The sequence below is a fragment of the Solanum dulcamara genome, chromosome 9 (genome assembly GCF_947179165.1).
Source record: "Solanum dulcamara chromosome 9, daSolDulc1.2, whole genome shotgun sequence".
In the NCBI taxonomy this organism is placed as follows: domain Eukaryota; kingdom Viridiplantae; phylum Streptophyta; class Magnoliopsida; order Solanales; family Solanaceae; genus Solanum; species Solanum dulcamara.
Window position 1 is genome coordinate 62,938,508 of NC_077245.1, and position 17,425 is coordinate 62,955,932.

A 17,425-nucleotide genomic window follows, 5' to 3' on the forward strand; every position below is an offset into this window, starting at 1 on the left:
TCACAACAACATATCAACCATCCAAACCACAAAAATTAAATGCATAGAAAACTTCACAACATTACTCAACGACTATTAATCACTATTAAGAGTTTCTCTATGATATAGAATTAACCATAACCTACCTCAAACCTAGAACCAAAATCAATCAAGATAATTCACCAATGTTTTTCCTTTCTTCAATACTCCAGAACGTTTCCAATCTATCAAATGTATAATATTTGTAAATACACGAGTTCGTAGACACCCATATTACTATAATCAATTTTCTAAATCTCAAGCCTAGGGTTAAGTCTTAATTTCTCCAAATGACACAATTCTAATGGTATTTATATAATTTAATACACCTATTATTTAATTACCTATATTAATATATCAAAAAAAAATTATAATGTGATAACTAAAAGATTAAAACTTAAAACTACTGATTACGGACTAATGGCGCACATGAATTGCAGAACGTCACTATATTCTAGCAAATCCATCTAATGTAAAACCTATCAATTCTTTGCTCATCATTACACTATTATTTTTCTTGATCTTAATATATTCTACTGTCTCTTTATTCATTATTCTTTATTTTCATTATTTCATTCCCCCACTTTAGTTAGTTTCTGACAAAATAAGTCTTACCCAATTATTAACTTTATAGTCATTGAGATTGATCCCTATAAACAAAGAGCCAAATAATTTAGTTTATTGTGCCATAACTACCTGCTAACATTTGTCTATCTTAGGAACTAATATGCACAACAAGAAAGGAGTTTTAGCCATTACCTAAAGCACTCATTGTTGTTCTTGCACCGCCGAACCTGCTCATCTAAGTTTCTCTCTTTTCTTTTTCTAAATAAAATAATTATATATCAAAAGTGATAAACCCTGCTATCTTATTTTAATAAATATGAAACAAGTGGTATATGATATTAAATAAATTATCAATTTAGCCCACCAATTATATTAATGTCTAACTTTACCCATCAACTAAATAATCGTACTTATCGAATAGTCTAAAATTCTATCTTAAATTTACGGAATGAGTCTTTTATGGCATAAGAAATTCTAGTACTCAAAAACTACCTAATGGATAGTTACATAAGATACCAATTTACCCACCTTTCATCTCCGAATGATCAAAATAAAAGCGAGGGTAGGAAAGGGTACCCGACTCGATGAAAAAATGTGAATATCTTCTGCACATATTCGCATCAGTCTCCCAAGTGGACTCCGTAAATGGACGATTATTCGATTGGATATTCAGAGATGCAATCTCCTTAGACCTCAACTTGCCAACCTCCCTATCCAGAATAGCTACAGGCTCTTCCTCATAAGATATATTCACATCAAACAGGATCGAATCCCAATGAATAATGTAGTTTCTATCACCATGATATTTCTTCAGCATAGACACATGAAACACCGAGATCACTCCAGACAAACCTGCAAGCAAAGTCAATTCATAGGCTACATCTCCCACACACTTAAGAACTTCAAACGGCCTAATATATCTCGGATTGAGTTTACCTTACTTTACAAACCTCACAATAAACTTCATGGATGAAACCTTCAGCAAAACTTGCTCTTCCTCTATAAACTTCATGTCTTTGACCTTTCAATCTGGATACTTTTTCTGCCTTCTCTAAGTTGCTTGAGGCTTCTTTTGAATATATTTCACCTTCTTTAATGACTCCCTTAAAAGATTAGTTCCCTAAGGTCTCACCTCAAATGCATCAAACCAACCAATGGAAGACCTACAACACTTTCCATACAATGCCTCAAATAGAGCCATATCAATACTCGAGTGCTAACTATTCATGTATGAAAACTCTACCAAGGGTAAGAATTGATTCCAATGACCATCAAAATCTATCACGCATGAATGAAACATATCCTCTAGTACTTGAATTGTCCAATTAGATTGCCCATTGGTCTAAGGATAAAATGAGATACTAAGATCCAATCTAGTACCTAGTACAGTACATCTTGTAAGGTCCTCAGAAAATTTGAAGTAAACTGCATACCTCTATCTGATATGATGGAAATCGGCACTCCATGCAATCGAACAATCTAGCGACTATAGAGTTTTGATAACTTTTCTACTGTCACGATGTTATGATCGGATTCCTAAGATCATAATGGCACCTACTATAACCTATCAGTAGGTAAGCCAACCCATAACTCGAAACAACTAGTTATGAGTTTAAGGGTAGAAACTAAACAGAAATAAGAAATTCTAACATAAATAACATAGATAAGCGGAAGTAAAACCAAAAATAGATATGTAAAACTGATCCCTCCTAGAGCCTGGAAGTCACTAGTACAGAGCTGAGTAAACAAAAGAGTACAATTCCCAAAAGTGGACCACAAAAATAAGACTTGTCTCAAAGAGCAAAAGACTAGTCTATATATACAGATGGAGACCAGATTAGTACAAAACGCAAAGTGCTCACCCCAATCTACAAATCAGACTACTCCAAGCTCACATCAACGGTTTCTATTGGTGCTCGGATCTGCATCACAAAAATAGATGTAGAGTATAGTATGAGTAGCAAAACAACATGTACCTAGGCCGACTGGACTTGAAAAGTAAAAGCAATATGACAAGAAGGAATAGGACAGAACAACGTTAAGAGCGGAAGTCTAAAGTAAATTAAAGTAAGCAAATATAGTCCACACGAGTGTAGAAGGAACTAACCAAAATAATCTACAGCTAAACTATACCTAACTAGACCACTATAAGACCAAAAGGTACACTCATGCACAAGTTTAAATAAAACCCGATACGACCCCTATAAGCTTGATGAGTAAAATAATAGCTATAACTACTGATAACTGAAATTGAGAACCCAAGACCAACGAATATAAAACTAGAACCTTAACCCAATTCAGTAGAATCTAATAGTATGGAGGCCAGATATCCAACTGGATGCTCAACAAAAGTATCCAAGTAACCGATCAATTATCAAGTAACTGAGTCTGGACCTCTAACTGGATGCTCAACCGAAGTATCCAAGTAACTGATCATGTGTCAAGTAACTGAGGCCGGACCTCTAACCGGATGCTCTTTATAAAGATTCAAATGTTTGAGGCCAGACCTCTAACCGGATGCTCTTCGAAAGTTTCAATGCGGTCCAGGATAGAGCTCGAATCAGGAGGCCCAATATAGCTACTAGAAGTGCTCCAAAAGGTCCATAGTTACCAAACTCTGTGGATCGCTGTCCATACTTATTCAATCAATAAAACCATCTGAGTTGAACCCCAAATTAATCTCAAATCATAGAATGGAACCTGGTGTCGCTATCGAAACTCATAAAGCCACAAAATCAGGAGGTAAGGATATAATTTCATTAAAGAAATTACAAGTCTAGCTAAGGCTTAGACTATCAGACTGAAGTTTCCTACACCAGTCTACAAGGATCTAAGCTAGCCGAAACGACGTCAGGGCAAAAGTAAGCCCTATCGGGTCCAAATCATGCACTTCTAAGGCAAGTAATAGTGACACCTAGACTAAGGCTAAACATTCTCCAAATAGGTGATAAAACAAGTATACCAATACACCACAAGGCAAGTAGCATGCTCACAAGTATCCGATAAAATCCCGAAAAAGGCCTAAAACATGATTTCTAAATGTGTAAGCATGATTCAATACTACCCCATCCCAAATTCCAACTAATCAACATACAATCACATTCTTAATCTCAATCTAAAGTGTCACGACCCGGATTAGGGCCTATCCGTGACACGACGATCAAACCCCAAAGGGCTCTAACCAAGCCTCTTGACATAACGTGAGCATGCATAAGGTAAAGTAGAGCGGAAATTATATAAGGAGTCTCAAGGAATGAATCATAAAAGTATAGGAGTACGACAACATAAACTCTACATAATTTGTCCAACAATGCCTCTACCAGTCAATATGGGCCGAGGTTAAGACATGTTCCTAGCTCACCCTCAATCATTGTAACAAAAGTCTTTAAAGAAGTAAACTCATGAACTCTCCCTCGAATAGATGAGGACTCACCAATCTTTGTAGAATAGGAACTCAACTAGCCACGTGTAGAAGGAATGTGATCCTCGACCCATACATTATAAGACAATGTAGACAACAAATATGCGTTGGTACGTTTGAATGTACTAAGTATGTAGGCGTGCTATGCAATATAAAACATGAGATTCAATCATCAATAAAGTACATGCCATATAAGATGATAAGTAGAGTCATGAGGAAACATGATTTGATCAAAGCATTAAGAGACATAAAAGAGATTATTAAAAGTCCATAAAGAAAATATAATTATGTGGGAAGAGCCATAACTGATAGTAAGACCATGCGAGCTATAACATGGAATTCCAATGTCTCCCTATATAACGGAAGAAAGGAGAATCTACTTGCCAAGGTAGACTCTACCCCGCTAGGCGGGACATGTATATTCGATATATGTGGATCCACTAGCTACGCAAAAAGGACAATCCTACGGTGTCACATAGTTTTGAGATAAGAGACTTTATATAAGGACCCCATAGGTCGAGCCCCCACCTCAAGTTATCATTCGGTGCTAAGTCAAATCCTACGGAATACATAACATAGTAATCATACTTAACATATAATCATAAACTTGTTCATAAGTTCCATAATTTATAGAATAGCTCATTTTCATATCATACTTGCAATGTGATTAAAAAGCCTTTCGACATCACACTATCATACTTGCATAATACATGTCATTAGGTCCCTAGGTCACCACTTAAGGATCCAAAGTCACCTCTTTTCATAACTTGCATGAAATTCATATCTTGATCATAATTGAAATCCATAATCATAGCTTATACTTGAAATTAGGATGAAAACTTGAATACATGAACAATTTGATTGGAAAAATGCATAATCATATACTTTGTATCAAACCATAATTAATTCATGAAAATAGTAGCAATTGAATGCATATTTTAATCAATAATCGTGGAATATATCATGAATAAAAGAACCCAATGCATAATCATTGAGATTTGAGCTTTTGAATTGAAAATCATAAGGATAGTTGAGAAGAACCTTGGGAATCCATGGGTTAAAGGAACCAATGGATGAATTCCCATATGCCTTGGTGATTTTGACTCAGAATTTGAAGAAGAACCGTGTTGTTCTTGTAACCCTAGCTTGAGATTGTAGGAGAACCTTAAGAGAATTGCTTAGTCTTGCCTTAGGGAAATTTTGAGAATGATTTAGAATATGAGGGAGTTTAAAGGGTTAGGCATTTATAGGTTTTGAAAGTTGCCATAAAAGTGTCTAGGTTCATTAAACTAAACTTGGGAAAAGATCCTTATACCTTTCATTAAATTTTGGACTTGACCCCACGAATTGGGTTCTATGACATGTTTTTAAGTCTACGGATCGTAGACTTGAGTCGTACTACAGGTCCAAGAAAACCCTGAGAATTTGGGTCTCTGAGGTAGTATCTACCAGTTGTTGTTATGACTCGTCAATTAGTCTACAAGTCGTAGACCCAACTCATCCTACAGACATGAGAAATATACTAATTTTGAGCCTCTAAAGTTTCATTACGACTCAACATTACGACTCCTCAATAGGACTATGACTTATCCTATTGAGGTGTAGAGCCTCTTTGCTATTTGGTCCTAAGCAGGCTTACGAGCTCCCTCTACGACTCCTCCCTACTAGTTGTATGGGAAGTTGTAGGCTCAGAGATGGTCACACCTTGAGAGATTTTTCTTTTTTTCCAACTTTTCAACTTTCGGGGTCTTACATAAAGAGTGGAAAATCGTAGCCTACCTGTAGGACTATCACGGGTGCTCCAAAATCACTAAATTGGAGTTTTACCCTTCCAAACAGCCTCCGAAATGTGCCATTCTATCAAATATAGGTACCAAAGTTAATATTAAAATTACCAAAATCGGAGATGAACCAATTTCAGAGTTAAAAATTGGAATGTGGGACCACTCCAGAAATTCTAAAATTAACTCCATAAAAATGTCCCAAACACTAACCCAAACTTGTGTTAAACATTGTAAAATAATTCAGGGCTTGAATCTGCGGGAAACACAACATGCAATATTTTCACCTTTAAAGCACTAAAATAGAGCTAGGACAGCAGGTTCAAATGATAATTTACCTCAAATAACACTTCTCGGATGAGCTCCAGCTAATCTCCTAAAACTCCATGAAGAGTACGAATGTACAACACTTTGAATCCCTTGGACTAAGTGGCCTGCGATCGTTGAAGGTAATGGTCTAGACCTCCACAAATGTGGTGGGCGACCTGCGAACATAGAGGAAAAGAAGACAAAGATCTGCGAATGTGGAAGCTTACCCAGCTGACCTCTATGAACGTGGCAAGGGTCCCTCGAATGCAAAGGTTAAAATACCCTTGCACCAGCAAGATGCTACTTCAGTTATTTTGGCAAAGTCCAATTCTCTGACGGGGTGCTTAAAATTCGTTTGGAATCTAGTGCACACAAATAAGATATGCTACCCCATCAAATTCAATATTTTGGACTCAATGGCGCATTCAAAATTTCCATACAAGGTCATTTTAACAAAATGTAGGTCTCAGGCCCAAGTGGCTTTTTAAGCCAAATTCTATAGCGGGCTTTGGGATTAGACTAGAAGCCTCAGGAAGAAAACGAAGGGTCGGTCTAGAACAAATTTGACATTTTAAAACTAACCGCGTTGACAAAATTTTCGTTCGAGTCGTTTTCCAAAAATGTTGACCAAAGTCAATCTTAGGTCGAATTTTAAAGGCTTAAAGGTCAAATTATCCTAATCTTGTACTGATTACCTCGATACTCATGTCGACCATGGTACTAGTCTAAATTGGCTATTCCAAAGCTGATGAAACCTTTAGAATTCCATTATGAGGTCATTTAACTAAAGTAATGACCAAAATCAATTTTTAAAAGTTGTTATGGCTTCAAAACAGGAAAATAGGCCTAAAACCCAAATGAATGACCAAGTGACCGAACAGTCAGTGCCAGCAAGTCAAAAATGACTTTATGTTGCTACAGAACTGCTCTAAACAATGAAAAAGAGGAATTTAGGCAAAAATGACCTGGAGGGTCATTACACATGACTCAAATCCGAATGTGATGGCACTTATCCTTTCCCACTAGAAAAGTCAACCTAAAACCCAATATTTATGAAAAATAATACGAAAGTAGTTTAAATAGATAGATAAATATATAAAGGCGGAAGTCTTAGTCAACTACCAAACCCCTAAGGACTGGTTGTCATATGTACAGGCAACCTCTAATACAATAGAAATGAAAATAAATATAAGTTTCAATGTCTTTGTCACTCGAATAAAACAAAACATAATGAAAAGGGAAAAGGAGATCTTCGACATCAAACAACTTCCTCTCAATCTCCTCACAAGGCCTCAGATAAAGGAAATAAAATCAAAGTCACTATATGGGATCAGGACCTACGTAGATAGCAAGGAGTGAGTACCAAACAACACTGTACTCAGCAAGTCAAAAACAAAACTAAAAAAAACTAATAGACAATAGAACTCCTTTTATCCAAATCGAACCTCCTCAATTGCATCCAACATAGAAATTTAGCCCAATCTATTCTAAACAGTTCATACAACACATAGATCAACAATAGCTCATTAGCATCACCGAATAAGTCATATCAGTTTCAAATAAATCAATCATAGAAAACATAAGGGGAATATACACAACTTCACAATGACATATAAGATGCAATGCAGTGCAATGTGATGTCACGTAGAGTGATGCATGTCTATCCTAATGATACACATCAGATGTATAACAGATCGAAACCCATGGTGATCTGATTCCAAAAACGGGATTTAAATCCATGAATTTTTGGATGAAAATGATCCTCAAATCATTTGGAATCCATTAGAGGAAACCATTTCAAAAAATGAGTTCAAAACACTCCATAATCACCTTTTAAGAAATTCAAAGTTCTTGAAGAAATTCCCAAAATTTGGGGTCCATAATCCTTAATTTGAAGTAAAAATCATGAAATAAATGATGGATAATGTATATTTTAGGTTAAGGACACTTACCCAATCACATATCCTAAAAATATCAATTCACAAATCGCCTAATAGAGTTTCGAGAGACTGAAAATAGAGTAATTGACCAAAAGCCCAACTAAGCCCTCTCAGATGTTGTAGAAGTGACACAGGGATCGCTTTTGCGATCGCACTGTTGCTTAAGTAAAGCCCACAAAATATCACCCATTTCACGAAGCAAAGGTTCTCCGCTAAAGTTCGCAAAAGCGAAGGCACCAGAAGTAGAACTTAAAATAATTTCACAGACTCTAAATCGACCCTCGGGATTTGTTCAAAATCCTTAAACACAAACCATATATGCTACCATACTAAATTCAATGTTTCAGACTCAATAGAATAATCAAAATTTAAATTCGAGGTCTTCAATATCCAAAATCCAAAAAGTCACAACCAGACTAACTTTATACCTTAAAACAATTTCACAAAGTCTCTAAATCAACCCTCGGAATTCGTTCAAAATCCTTAAACACAAACCATATATGCTACCATACTAAATTCAAGGTCTTCAATATCCAAAATCCAAAAAGTCACAACTAGACTAACTTTATACCTTAAAACAATTTCACAAAGTCTCTAAATCGACCCTCGGGATTTAGACTAACTTTATACCTCAAAAGACCAAAATTCTCTAGAGCTTCCAAAAAATGCACAGGAACTCTTCCTAGGCCTAGAATCATCTTCCTAATCCAACATAGTCATCGATATTCAATTCCGAGCATCCGAACTTCAAATCTTGACAAAAGTCAACTCTAAACTCAAAAACTCAATCATTTACAACTTAGGGCCTCAAATCCTCGATATAATCTTGAATTTGATTCCGTCAGCTTACCTAGACTATATTCCACATTATGGAGCTGATGGAATTGACACAATTCTATTTCGAGACTCAAAACTCCAAATGACACTAAAACCACTTATTTGATAACTTAAGCTTTAAAAACTATTTTAACTTTTTACCGAATTTCACAAAACCAACTTCAAATACTGATCAAACATGACTCGGAGTAACTATCGTGAGTGGTAAAATGATAATTTTGAGAAAATGACCAAAACATGACCTTTAGGGTCATTATATCTACATTATAAGTCACCTTGACTGGAATGAAGTGCACATAATTATTAACGTGTCAACAATCACCCATATAGAATCAAAATTACTGAATGTTTTTGGAAGACCAACAACAAAATGCATTGCAATCCTTTCCCACTTCCATTTAGGAATGGACATTCTCTGAAGTGTCCCTCCAGGCCTCTAGTTCTCATACTTTACCTGTTGATAATTCAGGCATTGGGCAACGAAATCAACAAGGTCATATTTCATTCTATTCCATCAATAATATTATCTCAGATCACGATATATTTGGGTTGCACTAGGAGGTATAGAGTATATAAACTCTGAGCCTGTATCAGAATAGTCCGAGTTAAATTATCAACACGGGGCACACATATCCTCCCCTTAATCATCAGAAATCCTTCCTCATCAATCACAACCTCTTTGGCCAATCCCTGCAAGACCATATCATGAATCCAGCTTAGCTTTTCATCATCAAACTACTTTCTTTTAATCTTGTCAAGAAAAAAAGATCTTGCCTCCATACATGCCAAGAATCCCCCTTTCTCAGTTACTTCCAACCTCATAAAGTCATTTGCCAAAGTTTGAACCTCTCCAGCTAATGGACGTTTAGAAACCTAAAAATGGGATAAACTCCCCATGCTCTATACTTTTCTTCTTAGGGCATCATCCACAGCATTAGCTTTTCCTGAGTGATAAAGAATAGTAATATCATAGTCTTTCAGCAATTCCATCTACCTCATCTGCCTCAAATTTAAGTCTCTCATAGTGAACATATGTTGCAAACTGTGATGAACTGTGTACACTTCACACTTGACCCCATATAGATAATGCCTCCATTGCTTCAATGCAAATACAACTGCAATGAACTCCAAATCATGAGTGGGATGGTTAAATTCATGCACCTTTAATTGCCTTGAACCATAGGCAATTACAATCTTCTCCTACTTTAGCATTGCACCTAAACCAGAATAAGATGCATCACCATAAATAATGAAATACTTACCTTCCACATGCAAGTGAAGAATCGGTTCTATAGTTAACAAGGCCTTGAGATTTAGAAAAGTCTCTTCACACTCATACGACCATACAAATGGAACATTATGCTTGGTCAAATTGGTCAGATGGGAAGCAAGGGAATATAATCCCTTGACGAACCGACGATAATAGCTATCTAAATCAATAAAGCTCCTTACCTTTGAAACATTAGTGGGCCTTGCCCAACTCTTCACCGTTTCTTTCTACTTTTAGAGTAGATTGGTATATTATCAATAAATATAATAACAGAGATCCAAATATAGCTTAAAAATCCCATTTATCAGGCTCATGAAATCAATATGGGCATTCGTAAGTCTAAAAGACATTACTAAGAATTCATAATGCCCATACCTTATCTGAAAAAAGCCTTCGGCACATAGCTGCCCATATTTTTAACTAATGCTAAGAAAACCTCAAATCAATTTTGAAGAAGACATAAACACCCTGCAACTGATCGAATAAGTCATCAATGCAAAAAAGAGGCTACCTATTTTTAATAGTCACCTGGCGAAGTCATCTGGCTTCACCAACTCTACCTCCATCAAAAAATCAATTACTTCTTGAAATGATTTTGCTGAAGTGGCCACCTATAAAGCTGGAATCTGCAAATCTAACCTCAATCCCATCACAAAGTGGTGAATCCACTCTTCCGGACTGAAGCAAACTGAGTCACATATCTGGATAAAGCATGAAATTTGGCCTCATAGCTGTAGTATATATATTTCATTGCTCTATATTCAGGAACTCATTTCTCCTCTTGTCCATCAAAATACAAGGGATATACTTCTCCATGAAGAAGCCAAAAAAATATTGCCCATGTCATATATAATGCCTTTTCTAGTCGGCACTTAACATGAGAACACCACCATATTTTTATGTGTCCCTAGAGCCGGTATTTCACAACACAACACCAAATCACTCCACTATATACATCTTATGAAGAAACTCATAACAATAACCAAGGAAATCTTAAGCATCTTCAGATTTGGTTCCCCTGTAAACTAGAGCTAGACTAGTCATTACATTCCATATAGTCAATCGGGGAAACACGCCAGCTTCCAAGAGGCCATTCATACGGAAGCTACAAGGGTTGCATGTTGAACTCCTTGAATTTGATGTAATGGTGCTGCCACTACTGTAGCTCTAGTTCCAACCATTTGTAAAATAGAGTGAAGAAGGTTAGATACCAATTTGTATCACCTAGATACTAATTGGATTAAAGTAATAACATGAAAGAAAGAAGAAAATGAATTTTGCTAAAGTCCTACAACCTCTTGAGAAAAAGTAAAGGTGTCCTCGTACTATTCCGTAAGACTCTACTAGACATGTCCTTAAGTGATGAGATCATTGAACCTAAAGCTCTGATACCAAGTTTGCAATGACCCAAAATGGGCCATGAGTGACAACCACACTTAACCTCATAAGTGGGAGAACCAATGATACAAATTCCAACTTATATTAGCGTTTCAATTTATAAAATACAATAATAATGCGGAAGCTCAAGTTATGAAAGTAAGACATAATAAAAACCACTAAAGTCTATTACATAGAGTTTCCTAAAATCTGAAAGTCATCACATCAAGGACATCTAATCTCAATATATCAAGCCTAAGAGTATCAAACACCAGAATAGAAAAATAAAATAGTTTGTGTCCAAAAACTAAGGACATCAAGCCATGGCTAAGAGAATCCAACACGAGCTAGGAGGATAGCCCATAATAAAATCCAATATATTGGAGAATGGCTAGAGCTAAGGGCAAGTTGAAGTCAATGGTTGTCACAACCCAATTTCTCAGGCTGTGATGGCACCTGCTAACACCCACTAGTAGGTAAGCCTAACCCTTATCCCTAAGCTCGGAACCAGAGGCAATGGGCTATTAAGAGGAATATGAATAGATAAAGCAAAAAGTAAGGAATAATGAGAAGAAAAAGAATAATTAAAGCAAACACAAGAAACCACTCCAAGACCTGACATCAGTTAGAAATCGAGTATCTAAATCAAAATAGGACTACAAGGTTCTTTGAAATACAAAATAAGTACAGGCATTCTTCGAAAGAAAGTAAAGACTAGTCATGGTCTGTCATAAATGGAAATCCGCAACTCAAAATGTTAGGAGCTCACCAAATCTCCGAGTCAAGCTACTCTGCAACAATCCAAATCAATGGCGATAACCCATACTATGATCTACAGGGGGAAGAACTATAGTATGAGTACCAAACAAATGGTACTCAATAGGTATAACATATAATCAGGTAAATACTGTACAAGTAACTAATTAGATCTAATATAAGGTAAGGAAGGAATGAGAGTAAAGAGGTGGGACATATATAAACATAGGAGACAGAGTCAAAGAATGCACCTGTACGCGCAAGACTCAACCTATTTATAGAAAGAAGGCACTAAAGGAACCAACTAATCAAGAACGAAAGCACTGCTACCACAACTAATCACATACCACCTAAGGACCAAACCAATTGAGTCCAACAAGAAACACCAACTCAACAACCAATAAAAAGACACATTGCAAGCCAATTACAAGTAAGACAAGATATAAAAACAAATATAATGAAACAATAACCTACCAGATTCCCATACCCTCAAAAGGTACAAATAATGAAAAATATACCCCTGGCCTTCACAAACTAGGGGACCAAACTACAAACAAATATACTGGTGATAGGCAATATTAATAAATGCAAGTTTGTAGTAAAAATCAGTAACATCATCGGTGGCTCTTAGCAACCAACAACGACAATAAGTGTATAGACCCACCCGACCCTTCGCATGCCAATTAGGACCCATGCAACTCCCTCATCCAGTTCCGTGGTGCACTGACCAGAGGGTCCCATTGGAGATGTAGAAAGTATGTATACACTGCCTGGGCCCAAATCAGTTCAACCCGATGTAAAAAAGGGTGACGCGGCTCCAGATAATCAAGTATAGGCTAAAGGTATCTAGATGCAAACAAATGATAAAAGGGCGACGCCGCGCTAGATATCAATAGAAACTAAGTGCATCCTCGATGCCTCTAAAATGTCAGTATAAAATAGAGCACATCCTGGATGCCTCATAAAGTATAAAATAGAGAACTTCCTCGATGCCTCATAAATCTCAAATCATTTTATCAAAGTAGTCTAGGTAGTACGACTCTCATTAAAAACCAATTTAAAAATAGAAAAAGTATGACGTCCTCTCAAAAGTAGTAGTGAAAATCCAATAAAATACCAGGATCATACCACAAAATAAATGAATATGCTCAATCAATGCAAGCATGCCATCACCAGTATCAAAAGGATAAACATACAACATAAAAGGTAACATCAAGCTAACCCATACAGTCAGGGCATAAAAAAACTAACCTTTGACCCAATCGCTCCTCGAGTATGGCCTCGAGTCCAATCAATAGAGAATATATATAGAGGAATCCTAAGCCTACCGCTGAACAAGAGCAAAAAATTGAGACATGGCTCAAAATCAGATAAGGGGAGAAATTTCTCTAAGATCGATGCGTTACCCCAAAATATGCACTTCTCAGCTCCCAACGAGCATAACTAAGACAAACCTATAGTTACGACAAGCCACAGATGTCTCCAGCACTGGCACGAAGTCACACTAGCCATCTCAAGCCCCTACCGAAAGCTACGCCTAGCTACAAAGGCACCAAAACACAAACTAAAGTATCTAAGGCTCATACTTAGCTTAGGCCATCAATACTGATCCTAAGAAGGATAATATCACCCAACCATAATGCAACCGAAACCATAAGCCTAAAATAAGGATCTCAAGAAACTACGCTAGTCTAAGGTCCAACCGGAGTTATAAAAATGTGTAACATTCCTCAAAATGCTCACAAGTGCCTTAAGAATGCCTTGGGAATACACCACTCACGTAATGTATTATCTTTAATATTGTTGGCAAATCTGAGTCCAGAATAACAATCAGAGGGTCAAAACCTGTGGGAAAATAATCTCAATAGTTTTTTAAGACCCGTATATCGAAAGAAAGATTTTTCAAGAAACTGTGCAAAATAGTGAAGTGCGCGGCATCTCCGCTTCTTGGACTTGCTCCCATTCAGTGAAGTTTTTTCTTGAGTCAAAAATCTGGCAAAAATCTCATTCGCTCAAAATTGGCCTATCAAAGAACACCTCTGCATCATGGACCAGGGATATGGTTTTTGTCCGAATTCAGGTTTTAAGTAAGGACACTTTAGACTTTTTTTTAATTGTTAGATAATGAACCTAAATGTTTTTAGGACATAATTCCACTTTATAAACTACCATAAACCTCAAATTCTATTCATTCTTCTATAATTCACCTACTCAAATATTTCTCTTTCTAGAAAAGACTCTCAAGGACCCCATTGAAGATTTCAAAGAAATTCACTCAAGCTCTCCATCAAAACTCTCAAATTCTTCCAAATTATTTGGTCTTCTCACTTAAGGTATGTGGGTATTAATTCATGTATTCTTTCATCCATGAAGCCCAATAAAATTTTCAAGTTTTCTATTAAATTCAAGTATGGGATTTTATGAGTTTTATGATCTCCATTTCGATTGCATGAATTTTGATTCAAAATATGATTATGAGCCTATTTTAATGAAAAATGTTATAACATTGAATTGAAGAGTTTTTTCATGAATTCTCCTACATTGATCTCTAGGGTTCATGATACTTCCGAATGATATTATCTTTATGAATTATGTATGGACTGATAGAAAGTATATGATCATGCATGTTTGCAAGTCAATTGATCATGCATTCGTGTTTTACCCTAATTTCTAAATATGAATTATAGTTATGTATTTCAATTATGATCATAGACTATAAGCATGTTTCAAATTATGATTTTAATGGAAATTATAGAAAAGGTGATTTAGGGCTCAATGTGGTGCCTTAAGGCCTAATGATATGAACTATGTATGTACGATTTGTAATGTGGAAGGATAATACCTGCATTGCACTTATGTTATGAAAATGAGCTATTCTATGATTTCAAACGTATGATCATGACTATGAATTATGTCATTATGATTTTTATGCTATGTATGTATTCCGTGGGATTTGACTTAGCACCGAGTGGACTTGAGGTGGGGGCCGTACCAAAAGCCCTAGTAGCAACCTCATGTCAACTAAACTACGTGCCAATGTAGGTTGCCTTCATGGCCTAGCTATTGGATCCATATATAGTGTATCTATAACCCACCTAGTGGGGTAGAGTCTACCTTGAGAAGTAGATTCCCCTTTTCTTCATTGTATTGGGAGACAATGGAATTCCATGTTATAGCTCGCATGGTCTTATTATCAGTTATGGTTCCTATCTCACATATGTATGATCTCTTATGTATTTCATGATTTAAATTATGGTTTTTAAATGCTTTGGTCATTATGATTTTTTCATGACGTTACTTATATCATCTTATCATTTGTTTTACTTGATCATTGCATCCCATGATTTACTTTACATGTCATTCCCTCATACTTAGTACATTCCAATGTACTAATACATAATTTTTGCCTACATTATCTCATAATGTAGGGATTGAGGTTGAAGATCATATTCATCCACGTGGCTAGTTAAGCTTTTCTATCCGACGGTATTTATGGTGATTCCTCATTTATCGGGGACTAGTCATCGAGTTGGTTATTGTTTTCAAATACTTTTATTATGTTGCATATTGAGAGTGAGCTAGGGACATTTCTTACCCCCCTGCCTATGTTCATGAGTAGAGGCATTTAGTTGTTCAAATGTTTCGAGTCTATGTTGTCAGGTGACATTCTTTGTTCACTATTCATTGTTTAGACTTTGTTATGATGTTTTCACTTTTACTTTTATTTATGTATGATAATGATATATACAAGATTCTTAGTTGGAGCCTTTCGGGATTTCGACCATCGTGTTAGGACTAGGCACTAAGGTTGGGTCATGATAAATTTCGTATCAGAGCATATGGTTTCCAAGTGTCCTAGGGAGTCTAACATGCCACATCAAGTAGAGTCTTATTCATGGTTCTGAAGCGCGCCGCATCTATGAATAGGAGGCTATGAGACATTATAGGAATTCTCACTCTTTTCATGATCTATGTCGTGCTATAGAGTTTACCGTAAAACTTCTTTTCCCTAACTGTCTTTCTTTGCAATTTTCAAAAGAATGGCTCTATGAAGGCCACCGTTTCTAAAGGGAAATAATTCTAATGAACTCCAACCTCTCTGGCTCCTTAAGACAATGGTCCTCAACCAGACCATGTGACTAATGCAGAGTTTTGAACTGCCATTACTATGCTAGCCTGAGTGGTAACCAACCAAGGGATTGTGGCTCCTCCTAATGTTCCTACTTCGGCCTCAAGAGTAAGGGACTTTGCATGAATGAATCCTCCAGAGTTTCATGACTCCAAAGTTGATGATGATCCTCAAGAGTTCATTGATAAGGTCTACAAGATAGTGAGCATTATTGGGGTGACTTCGGAAGAAAAAATAGAGTTGGTGGCTTACCAACTTAAGGGTGTTGCTTAAGTTTGGTACACTCAATGGAAGATGAAGAGGGTGGATGAATGTCTTATTGAATGTGAACCTTTCAAACTTACTTTCCTTGATCACTTTTTCCCTCTTAAGTTAAGAAAGGCTAAAGTGTTGGAGTTTATAAATCTTTGATAAGGCAATATGGGGATGAGGGACTATGACCTCAAGTTTACTAAGTTATCTAAGTATGCTCCTTCATTGGTTGTCGATCTGTGTGCTCAAATGAGTCAATTCATACCGGAGGTGTTCTACTTGGTTGCTAAGGAATGCCATACAACTATGCTTGTTAAGGAGATGGATATATCCCAGATCATGACTTTTGCCGAACAAATTGAAGGAGAAAAGCTCAAGGAGATGAGGATAGGGGATTCTAAGATGGCCCATTATAAAGGTGGGTTCTCCAATGCTAGGACTGGTGGTAGTAGTGGATTATCTCACCAAGGCCAAATCTGAGGAAAGAAGTTTACTAAGGATAGGGTTCTATACCCTAAATCTCAAGGAGGAGGAGGTGTGCATGCCAGTAGCCCTTCTTTTCCTAAGTGTGCAAAGTGTGGAAAGAATCATGGAGGGAAATGCTTGATGGGAATGGGTGCTTGTTATGGATATGGAAAGATGGGCCATAAGCAATCCAGTGCCCTTATGTTTCCAATAAGGGTGGAGAACATCATCCTCTAGGAGGCCAAGTGCAACAAGGAGCCCAAGCTCAAGCTAAGGGTGGCCAATGCAACAAGAGATTCTATG